Source organism: Sceloporus undulatus, chromosome 3, assembly GCF_019175285.1.
Source record: "Sceloporus undulatus isolate JIND9_A2432 ecotype Alabama chromosome 3, SceUnd_v1.1, whole genome shotgun sequence".
NCBI classification, from domain to species: Eukaryota; Metazoa; Chordata; class Lepidosauria; order Squamata; family Phrynosomatidae; genus Sceloporus; species Sceloporus undulatus.
The window spans coordinates 169,113,165-169,125,280 of record NC_056524.1 but is presented as its reverse complement, the minus strand read 5'-3'; the positions used below and the strand labels follow the sequence as shown (position 1 = coordinate 169,125,280).

General features: G+C 40.7%; 1 protein-coding gene across 2 annotated transcripts in view; it reads right to left on the bottom strand.

The window, feature by feature from the left end:
* TET1 (tet methylcytosine dioxygenase 1) overlaps nucleotides 1-12,116 on the bottom strand; it is a 646,721-nt gene that overhangs the window by 83,775 nt on the left and 550,830 nt on the right. The window contains exon 1 of one of the 2 annotated variants that reach the window (XM_042459333.1): nucleotides 5,122-5,173. The exons of the other annotated variant lie outside the window; for it this stretch is intronic. The gene's annotated coding sequence lies outside the window, so the exon portion shown is untranslated. Of the gene's footprint in view, nucleotides 1-5,121; nucleotides 5,174-12,116 lie in introns of those variants that run through there. 2 annotated transcript variants of the gene reach the window in all.

Below are 12,116 nucleotides of genomic sequence, written 5' to 3'. Positions count from 1 at the left end.
AACATTGCTCCCCCCCCAATTGACTAAAAATTGCCTTTACTATTGAATGAAGGGAGGTTCAGTGATGCAGCCACTCTATTTTCATGGTGTTGAAAACCAGTGGAGTCTTATCAACTGTTACTTGACAAGATTTTATTTGTTTAACGATTCATTGCACCAGATCAAACCAAGAATATTGTTTACAGAGTAGAGGAGCCATTTTGAGAAATAGACATATAATTCAAGACTACTATTCAAAAGAAACTTACTTTACTTTTTGGCACCTCAACACTCAACACAGTTTTGCAAGGCTCAGTCCTATTGATCCAGTGGAAAAGGAAGTTGGATGTTAGTAAACAAGCTTGCAGACAATATGGACAATGTTCCAAAGATGTAAGACCCACTGCAGGTGGTTTTTACCCCAATAACATCTTTGCCCCTTAAATTTGGCATAACAAAACATGAGGATTGGCATATCAGACCACAGAAGCAAGACATCCAGCTACACTACAGCAAGAAACAACCTATAATCTTTTCTCAAATCGCCACAACCTCAACTAACTGCTTCCCAGCTAGAGATTTAAAAAGCATTACAGCTCTTAAACTCTCCAGTCACTATGCTGGTTGGGGGATTCTGGGCATTTTAATTTAAAAAGTAACCTTTTCAAGCTCTGAGTTGTTATTTTGTTCCATTCTCTCTACCTAGAGACCCAAGTGGTAGCATGCTGGCTAATAGTCTGGCCTGAAACCACATTTTAAAGGTGTTTTTTTTCCAAAGTTAAAATTTAAAAGAACCACAAGATGCATAAAATCAACACAGCAAGAAATATCCAGAACACAATATAGTCCAAATGCCACACAGATTAATTACAGTATTTAACATTTAGAGAGTAAATCTTTCTACAAATTGTGTGAAACAGTTTGGTGATACTGTCTGCTATTATAATTTGGATAATTTATAACAGGAGCTCATGCTACATAGAATAAATTATGTGGATGGTCCTTTTCCCCCCATGTACTTATACGGTCAGCTTTTCTATGAGGGCCAAAGACCAGAGTCTCTTTGTCCAAGTAAAAAGAGACAGATTCACTATATCTTTCCAATGGCATGCTATTTGTAATCTTGCCTCTAGGCAGAAATGAAATCTCTAGAGACTCACCACCAGCTGCAGACCCCTCTGCAACCAAAGAGAAGCTAGCACCTCCTCTCTGATATCAGCATTTCCCCTGCTATGGCACCTGGAAAATGTCATGCAGAGGCATAGATCAATGGAGGAATGTAGGTTTTGCATGCAAAAGATCCCAGTTTCAATCTCTGAAACTTACAGGGGGAAATTCTATCTGAAATGCCAGATAGCTGCTTCAGAATGAATCTGCAATATTGGTCTAGGTAGACAAAGTGAGGAGGAGTGCTAGGCATTGCACTTCAATAATGTGTGCAGAGCCAATGACCCCACTTCTGGGCTCAATGGACCAGTGGTCTGACTTGGTATACAGCAGCTTCCTCTGTTCCTAAAAGAATGAGACACCACTTTTTAAAAACACTTTATACAGTAGTGTTACTATAGCCTTTGTTATATGTTTGTAGTTTTTGCTAGTGCTATATTTGAATTGATACTGGACTTTATTACTTGATCTTTAATTTAATTTTTGATAACTAGATGATTGTATAGGGCTAGGTTAAGAGCCAGTATGGTGTTAGACTGCAACTGTGGAGATCAGGGTTTGATTCCTGGCTTGGCCATAAAACCCACTGGGTGATTTTGGGCAAGTCCCATGCTCTCAGCCTCAGAGGAAGGCAATGACAAACCTCCTCTGAACAAATCTTGCCAAGAAAACCCTAGGTTAACAGATCTTTAATACATATAAACAAACAATACATCTAAGACTGTGAGTATTGGAAAATATCAGTGCTCTAGAAATGTAACTTTTCCACTCCTAAGAGAAATTCATACTAAGGCAGCAAGAGGAGAAAACATTCCTCGGTTCCCCAGAATGAACAGTAGAGAAAAGGAAAGGAGAATGCTGATACCTTATAGTTCCCTTAAGCTCCAGGGTTCTTGATCCATTTGATATTTGAAATCTGGTAGATTTCAAATATCAGATTGATCAAGAGCCAAAATGTACAGTATGTATATTAAAGTTGAGGTAGGTGAGTAGAAAGCAATCTTGAAATTGCTAGTGATAAATTATGTTTTTTAATACACTTTGTGTTATACCTGATTTTTTGCTTGAAACAAATACAACAAGTGTGATTAGTAGAAAACAGAAGAGAATGTAAAGCACCTTCTGAAAAAAAAAATCTGAAATGTTCTTGGTATTATTTTAGGAAAAGATGCTAGAAGTAGCAAATATATTACCTAGATTTTTGAAGGCCCCCACAGAGTCACAGAATTGCGTAGTTGGATGGTACTCCAAAGTCCATCTGTTTCAGTTCCCTGTGTTTAGATACCTGCAGCTACAGGAAGACAGTGAGCAGCAAGAGAAGGAACACCTGCTTTCTTTCTCAACTGCGGAGCAGCAGCTATTTCAGCAGGTTGCTTGAACAGTTTCCATCTAGTTGGTTAATTATAAACAGTGAACTTGTTTTTTCCCTCTTCTTCCTCTCCATCCCTTTCTTCATGTGCCTTGTCTTACTCAGATTGTCTGATCTGTCCTGTTGATGACTCTTTTTTGGTTAAAGGGAAGGTTTCTGGATAAAATGGATAACTGTAGATCCATTTCAATCTGATTTCAGGCCTGTTTATGGGACACAGACAGCTTTGGTCACCTTGGTGGATGACCAAAGCAGAGAACCGAGCAGGGCAAGCATATCTCTGTTAGTTCTGCTGGACTTCTCAGCAGCTTTAGATATCATCAAACACGGTATTCTTCTGGACCACCTCACTGGGATGGGACTTGGAGGCACTTATTTGCAGTGACTCTGTTCTTTCCTGGAGAAGGTGGTGCTGTGCGAACTCCTGTTAAAGGCCTGGTCTTTCAGGGTTCTGTTTTGTCCCCCATGCTGCTTAAAATATACATGAAGCCACTAAGAAAGGTCTTCTGGAGTTTTGGGGTGTGATGCCAACCACATGCAGATGACACCCAACTCTATTACTCTTTCCACCCCAATCCAAGAAAGCCTGTTCTAGTCCTAAACTGGATGAGGGCAAACAAACTGAAACTTAATCTAGACAAGACAGAGATGCTCTTGGTCAACCAGAAAGCAGATCAGGGATCCTGGGTGGCCAGGAGTGCTTTTGCACATTTAAAGCTTGTGTGCCAATTTCACCCATTAGCTGAGATGCCAGATCTGGCTAAGGTGGCACATGCCTTAGTTACATCCTGTTTAGACTACTGTAATGTGCTCTACTTGGGGCTGCCTTTTGTCTAAACAGCTGCAAACAGACTTATTAACATAGGCGGGGTTACAGACCGCTGAAAAGCAGCGGCCTGCCGCCGCCACTGGTTGCAGCGTCCGGGAACCACAGCAGCCAAATGGCGCGGTTCCCAGATGCTGCAAAGAAGGAGCGCGAAAATCACACTCCTTCCTGCGCCCCGGAAGAGACGCCGCAAGTGCCGAAGCGTGCACTCGCGGCGTCATTTCTGGGGCGCAACGTGCGGACGCAGCTCATCCGCTACGTCAAGATGGCGGCGGCCATGTGGAACGGCCACCGCCATTTCGTATGGACTCAGTCCGTACTAGGGTTAGGGGCGTCTGGAAGAGACGCCCCTTTCTAACCGAGTCCGTGCTAGAGTGCCCGTTTGTAACGGGCCATAGTTTTTTTTAATTAACCAGGGCAGGTTACAGAGACCATACTACACCCATGTTAAAACAGCTCCACTGGCTGTCAATTCAATTCAAAGTGCTGGTTATGACCAATAAAGTCGTAATGGCTCAGGTCCTAGATATTTGGCAGACCGTATCTCCCTGTATGAGTCCACTCAATCTCTGAAATCATCAGGCCCCATACAGACAGGCCAAAATAAAGCTGTTTTGGGCCACTTTGGAGGTGTGCTATTTAAATGATGCTTGTGTCCCAAGAGACTGGAAGCCACACCAAAGCCACGATCCTGTCCTAAGGAAAGCAGCTTTATTTTGGCCTGTCTATATGGGGCTTCAGTCTCACTACCATTGCAAGCATGGGGATGCAAGAGAGGACCTTCTCAGTAGTTGTCCACAGACTCTGGAATCATTTCCCAGGCAAATCAGAAGGGTCCTCTCCTTGTTCTTCCAGCAGCAGGCTCAAAACATTTTATTCAGACAGTCTTTTAAAACAAAGTTTTTACATAACAGGCTTGGGGGTGCTGTTTTAACAACTGTTTTTAATAGCTTTTATCTTTTTAATCTACATTTTATTCCTTTATTATGTGATTTGTTTTAAAACTGTAATAGTTTAATTCTACTTTAATAGCCATTTTTATATGTTTTGAATTGCATTGTTCTTTTAAATTGTGAGTTCTTTTGAGTCCCAATTTTCGAAGGAAAGCCAGATATAGATAGATAGATAGATAGATAGATAGATAGATAGATAGACAGACAGACAGACAGACAGATAATATTACGAATGAATATAAAAAATCTATAGCGAAAACAGAGGAAGGAACTGGCAGAATCGCCTCTAAGTATTTCTCGTCTAAAAAAATCTTATAAAAGAGTCGCCGTAAGTCACGAAGCACATTGAAGGCACTTTAAAAAAGCATGCTGACCATGCAGCCTTTGTAATTACAAACATTTTTAAAAAGAAGAGTCTACTACTACCTTAGTCCATTTCAAGGTTGTCAATTTTTGTCCGACCATAGGGGGTAGTGCTCATCTCTGCTACTAAGCTGAAGAGCCAGCGTTGTCATAGACTACTCTGGTGGTCATGTGGCCAGCATGACAGCACAGAACGCTGTTTACCTTCCCACTGAAGTAGTACCTATCTATCTACTTGTATTTGCATGCTTTCGATCTGCTAGTTTGGCAGAAGCTGAGACTAGTGATGGGAGCTCACCCCATCATGCGGCACCCGGGCCTCGAACTGCCAACCTGCTGATCTTGAAGAACCACTTGAAGAAGCTGTAGCAATATTTAATCTTTCACAATTATTTTCAATACATCAGTGGGCTTATAACTAATGTTCAAAAAAGTATATTTAAATTAATATTCACTTTGCTTACCTCTAAGGGTAACATCAAGGGTGGTAGGGGTGGGGGAGGCTTCTTCAGTTCTTCGCATTTTCTCTTTTTACATATTCGGTGGCTTGTTTTGCGCTTCCTGCAACAACAGCATTCTTCACAGTTAGTTTTCCGTAGACATGGCTCACATACGCCGCATCGCCTTCGCTTTTTCTTTTCTACACGTTGCACAGAGGTAAACAAAATAGGAATACAACCAGTTGGATTTCCACAGGGGGTGGGCTCAGAAGCTGAACTGAGACTAGTGTCACATTTCTTGGTGCCCTGAACAGAGCTCATGTCTTTGTCATCACTTCCCAGTGGTAGCAAGGGATCCTGAAGATCTGGAATGGATCCATCTGCCACAATCTTTGTTTCTGTACTCCTTACACACTCTGATGGCAACATCAAATTAGCATCGTTAGAAGATTTTTGAAAGCTATCCTCAAAGACTTTGCCACTTACCGAAATTGATTCAGTTTTACTTTTTTCTGGCTGAAATGATGTAACAGACACAGTTGTTAAATCTAAACTGATTGTTTCTGCAGCAGTTCTCTCAAGGGTCTGCTCAAGGTCTCCCAAGATACAAGGAGTCAAAGATATATTAGAGACTGGTCCATGAGTGGACACTTTGTTAATTTGGTTACAACTTGAATTATTTTGTTGGGAGTTTGAGTAAGAATCAAGTGCTTCATTGCCTAGCTTGAATTCTGAGTCATTTGGCAAAGGAGATTTCGTACAAGGATCTGGGTCTTTTGAACAATCTCCCAGTTCAGAGATGCATGGCAAATCAGGTTCACTTTTACTGGCAGGCTCAGGATCTTGCTTGCTGTGGGATTCTGGTAGTGCACGCATATCATCTAAATGCAGTTTTGAGATTAATTCTGAGGTAATCAAAATGGCAGTATCAGGTTCACAATGAGTTAGCATTGAACCACAGACAGCTTTGGACTGAGATTCTATAGGAGACTTTGGTCTTTCCCCAAGCACCTTTGTGTTTGTTTCAGAGGAAAGACACAATGAGGAGTCAGAAGGTGGAAAGGAATGTTCTTTGGAGGAAGGAGATGAATTTAGATTATTCTTCAGGCATGGTTTTACAAGCGTTCCTAATTCATTTTCAGATACTTTTAAAGTGATGGCAGAATCAAGGTGTAGTTGGGAAGGAACAGGCTCAGCTACATATGAGACATCAGCAGATAAATCTTCCAGAGCCTGCTCCATTGGTACAGTTTCTTTACACTTATCCTCTTCCTGGCATATCTTTGGTGTAGGGGCACTTGATACATCAGTACTAGAAACAGAAATACAGTTTTCAGGAGGCAGTACTCTATTTTTGGCTTCACTATCACATTCAGAGGGATGGCCTGGTTCTGACTCACACAAAGCATCCTCTGCTTTGGGTGACAGCGATTCACCGTTTGGGTTGCAATCTTGTTTAAAAACCTGGGCTGTTTCTTCCACTACTTTCTGTTCTATTACAAGGGGTGGTCCCAACTCAGACTTCTCTCTTTTCCCCAAGCTTGTTAAATGGTCAGTGGCTTTCTTAGCTCTCATGATTGCCGCTGTTTGGAACAGTCTATGGGGAAATGGCTTCTTGCGAAGATTCATGGTAAAGCCATTGCAGTTCAAAGGAGGCTGGTTATGAAAGAGAATGTTATCAGTTAACTGCAGATTCCTCCAAGATGTTCCAGATAAGGCTTTGGTGACACTACTGCGGAGAAATCGGCATGGTAAATTCAGGGAGGGCTTTTGTTCTTGTGGCTTTTTCTTGCTCTCATTCTTTTCTTCCAGTAATTTTTTGCAGTTTGCAGAACAGCCTGCCTCAGGGGAAGTTTTTTTGGCATCTTTTGTTACTTGGCAAAACTTACTTTGGACTGGACTTGGTTTCTTTTTGCTTATCTCCTCTTTTTTCACTAATCGTGAAGATCTGGCATCACGAGCCATCTCTGTCAAGCAGCAGATGTGCAACTAGGAGTGCAATCAAAGATCATGCATTCCTGCAAGTATTGTTTACTTCAGCAGAAGCCTTCATAGTCACCTTGGTATTCTCTGTAGAGTACAGAGCTGAAATAGAAATAAATAATAAATAATTAAGAGCTGAAAATTATATATGAATTATTATATTATTACTTGTTCCGGGGCATGAGAGGAGTTTTTCCAGCGCAGTTTCCAGTGTATGCTGGAAGCCACGTGTGGCACGCCCGCGTATAACGCCTGCACACTGTGCTTCACTCTGTTGAGCCACTTTGCTGTTGTGGAATAGTGAATAAAAGTTACAAACAATTAAGTTGGACCCTAAAACTGGAGAAATAAAATATTCTACACCAATGAATGAGCTTTACTTCAAGAGTTTCCCTCAATCCACTAAGTAATGCAGTCCAATCTGGCTTCTACTGACTTTTAGCATTTTTGGCAGAATGCTACTTTGGGGGATTTGGGGTGGGTTTTTTAATCTCCTGCTTTGCTAATACAAGTGCTTCTATGTTTTTCTTTACTTACTTCACCCACCTAACAGGGAACGTGTGTATTTAATTTAGAGATGGAGAGAGACCCAGGTAGCGGCTGGACTCTATTTTTCTTTAAACAAACAAGCTTTATTTATATACCACTTCATACCACCTAAGCAGTGTCTAAGCGGTTTACAACTGTAAGCTAATTTGCCCCCAACAATCTGGGTACTCATTTTAGCGACCTCGGAAGGATGCAAGCCTGAGTCGAGCTTGAGCCCTTTTGCTGGTCTTGAACTCGCAACCTTATGGTTTTGAGTAAGTGGCTGCAGTACAGGCATTTAACCACTGTGCCACTAGGGCTCCTTTAATGTAGAGATTAGTTAACTGCACAACGATATACTGTACATGTGTACTAAAAATTGAGTTCTATTAAATTAAATGGGATTACTCAGGACATTGGATATTGGACCACTATGAACTCTTGACACTTTTGTCTTAGTGCTATTATTGAATGCAGACTGTGGCTTCAAAATCAAACTAGATTTTGTTTTGTTTTTCCCTCCTGTAACTTTTGCTTAGTATAGGAACACAGAACCTATCTAATATTGAGAAAGATCATAGGTCCATCGAACCCAGTATCATCAAATCCAAATAGCAGTTCTCCAGGATTTCAGGTAGGAGAACCCTGGTATTCCTGACCTGTCTGGCATTCAAACATTACCAGGCACGAGCTTCTGAAGTCAATATGTTCAGCATAGTATGGTGGTAACATCTAGGAATTCTTGAGAACTCAAAAGCTTGCTCACTATTTTATGACATTTTGGTGGGATCTAATAAATGGTCAAATATGGGAATTAGCATTGCATGGGGGAAGCACTACAGTTCAATACCAGAGCACACGCTTTATATGACAATGTTTAATCCCTTATATCTTCAGGAAAGGCTAAGCGAAAGAACTGTTTGAAAACCTGGATAATTTCTGTCAGTCAGTGTGGATGTACACAATACTAAGATAGATGGACCCAGGGAATAAACTGGTATGAGGGAGTTTCCCAGGTGTAAAATAATTTAAACATTGCAAGAGAAAGTACAATACAAAAAGTGCAAAACAAGAAAAAAAGTTTCTAATTGTCACATTCTGAGTATTATTCCAAAAGGATCAAGCCATTTCCATTCTTCCTCAAACATTCTCTTCTGCTCTGTTCACATCCTACATTATACTGGCCCATATGCTTAACTGTTTAAAAAGCTGGCCTTTTAAACTTGGAAATAGAGAAAAGCTAGTTGTTGTTTTTAAAAAACAGTTCATCTTATCCATGTCTTAAAATTCTGTTAAGTTTAGTAGGACTTACATGCAGGTGAGTTTGCATATGATTGTAGCTTTAAAATTCTATAACTTTGGTCCAAAAAAAGTGCAGAAATAATCCAGTTTGAGTCAAAGGCTTTCATGGCCAGCATCCATAGTTTTTTGTGGGTTTTTTGGGCTATGTGGCCATGTTCTAGCAAAGTTTCTTTCTGACTTTTCGCCAGCATCTATGGCTGGCATCTTCAGAGAATCTTCATTCTCTGAAGATGCCAGCCATAGATGCTGGCAAAAAGTCAAAAGAAACTTTGCTAGAACATGGCCACATAGCCCAAAAAACTCACAAAAACATCCAGTTTGAGACTGCTTTAACTGTCCTGGTTCAGTGCTATGGATCCTGGGAATTGTAGTTATTGTGGCACCAGAGCTCTCTGACAGAAAAGGCTAAATGTTCTGTAAAACTACAGTTTCCAGAATTCCCTAGCATTGAGCCAGTTAAAGTGGTCTAAACGGGAATATTCTGCAGTGTGTTTGGACCTTTCTCCCAGAATTTTTTTTCAATAAAGTTCTTAATTTCCTTGTTTTAAAAAAGCCCTTTAACCCTTACACATCCTCAACAAAACTCAGAACACTTCCAGTTGGGTTTCAGATATTTTGTGTATCCAACCAGAATAATAATCTGCAAATGTTTAACTATAAATGAATTAAATAAGAATTCATTCTATGTGGGGATCACCTGACCACAGTGCATCAGCTGAATTATTAAGCAAGTCACTTGGTACAATCAAGAAATCTCCTTTTCTGTAAAGCTTTCAAGCAAAGTCTGGAGAAGCATTGCACAGGGACTGCATAGATAAGAACTCTCTTGCTCCAAGGATACTGAAGTGGGAAGCACAACCATGCCTGCTTCCCGCCCCTACATCTCTTGCTGTGCTCAGTTTTCCCACCCCCTAGTTATTTCATGCTATTAGGGTAACTTTGGCAGTACAGATACTTGGCTAAATGACACTACTGGGGGCTAACAAAATGGCTTGTCTGTGAGAATTTTCCACCCTTTTCCTATTTATCTATATCCTGTGGGTGAGACAACAGTGACATCTGCTAGCAAAGATATATGCCTCTGTGCTGGAATTTGACACTTCCCTTCATCTAGTTATAATCTACACCCTTGATCAGACAGTAGATTCCCTGCAATTGTACAAAGGTGCACACTATCTAGTATGCTGAGCTTACAACAGTTACTCTTTGCCACTGGGTTGGGGAGACAGTGAGTTACAATCCAAAAATATACTTTCCCCAGTTCTTCTGATATTGATGCACTTTTCAGGACTAGGGAATAAAGACAGGAGGTGTGAAAGTGATAGATGCTTTGCAGGCTGAATCCCGGGCCACTCCAGCTCAAATGATCTGAATGATATGGCTACGGAAGGCCTTGGTTTATCTACTACTAATTGAAGTAGGCAATAGTGGATTTAATTAGATCAGATTGGCCCCACCCTTGCCTGTCAGGTGAGTTGGACTACAGTTTCCATCATCTTCAGACAGTGGTGGCAAGGGAAGAGAGGGTATAAAGCCCAGACCAGCTACAAGCAATGCAATCCTGACCGCTGCTAGTTCCATCAAGATAAACACAAAGATCCTCCCTAAACTGATCAATATTATGGCAAGTGGAAAGTTTCAGCTATAAAAGAGAGGCTGCTGAGCAACTACTTATGAGATCAGCATTGATTTTGCATCACTTCTCCAGAATATCAGGACACAAAACTGACACTTCTGGTTTCGTTCCAGCTCTAGAGTGGGAGCAGGCAGGCTTAAGGTTTGTAAGATCTCCTTTCTTGTGGGTATTTTGGTTTTGTTTGCCAGGTGACTTGAGGACCTGCAAGTAATGCCACTTACAAAATTAATGACTGAAGTAGGCATTAATTCTAGTGCTTAGAATTAAAGAGCAGGCTGCTTCTGCATACATAAATCAGACTACAACTACAACCAAGCTCACATATTCTTCCATACAAAACTCCACTCCTGGTTTTCCCTCAAGCATACTTTTTTCAGCAACCTATGGCAGTGGGATAAGACTTTTATTTATTGCTATTGCTAAACAACTGGGAGTCAGAAACTCTGGCCTGTCCTCCTGCAAATTATCCAAAGGTCTACCAGTAGATCCAGATAAGAGTTTCTGCCTGATCTTGCTTAAGAATAAAATCTTTGAACATTGAAGCCACTGCTTCCCATAGTCTCACCTTCCATACAGTGGCCACAGTCCAATAGAGATGCACATTGTGATCTCATGCACATTTACACAGAAGTCAATCCCACTAAGTACAATGGTCTTTTCCCCAAGCAGTTGTGCAGAGGATTTCAACTGTATCCAGGCTTGAGCCTATTGAAATTATATCCATGGCATTAAGCCAGAATTTGACAATGCTACTTTAAAACAAACAAACTACAGTACAGCTAGTATTCATGTTACCTGGGGATTCTGGAAATAGTAGTCCGAAAGCAAACTTTCCCAACTGTGTGGATTAAAGTACAGCGCTATTCTAAAGGAGTAACCTTTGCTGCTTTTAAGCCTGCACCTACTCTAAACTTCTCCTGAAATTACTGGGGCAAAAATGCCCACAGCCCAGAAGCTTTTAAGCACCTGATGTTCTTTATTGTCAAATACAAGAAGGAACAAAAGGCTTCTTTTTCCTCCCCTTTATCTTTTCTTTCCCATTATCTTGTTGTGCACAGATCAGCTCCACTGGATTGTGGCCTCTTCAGCTGGTCTACTCTAGGTGGGAAATTTGCTGCATTCACATTTGGGTGAATCACCAAAGTGGCACCAGTATAAAAGTAAATCTTTAAGTGCAGGTACTCTTCATGAAACTCTCCACAGCTATCTTCCAGTCTAATCAGTCAAATCAATCCTGACAGTTGGATTGATCTATATCAACTAACCCATCCCAGAAACCTGTGGCAGTGGGATCAGTGGGATGATTTTAAATTGTAAACTTTAAATGATGAATTTTAAGGATGGATTGTTTAACTGATATATGTTTTAACTGATGTTGTATATTGTTGGTCTGTTGTTGTTCCCAACTAATAACAATAACAAATGTCTGCTTTATAGTCTTGATGCTGATGATATTGTTGTTGTTGTTGTTTTCATCTTAACCATGAGCAACCGTTTTGTAAAGCTAATTGACTCTTACCTGCCTATTCAATATGAAGTCACCTCAAAATAGTTGGTATTATAGGTGGAG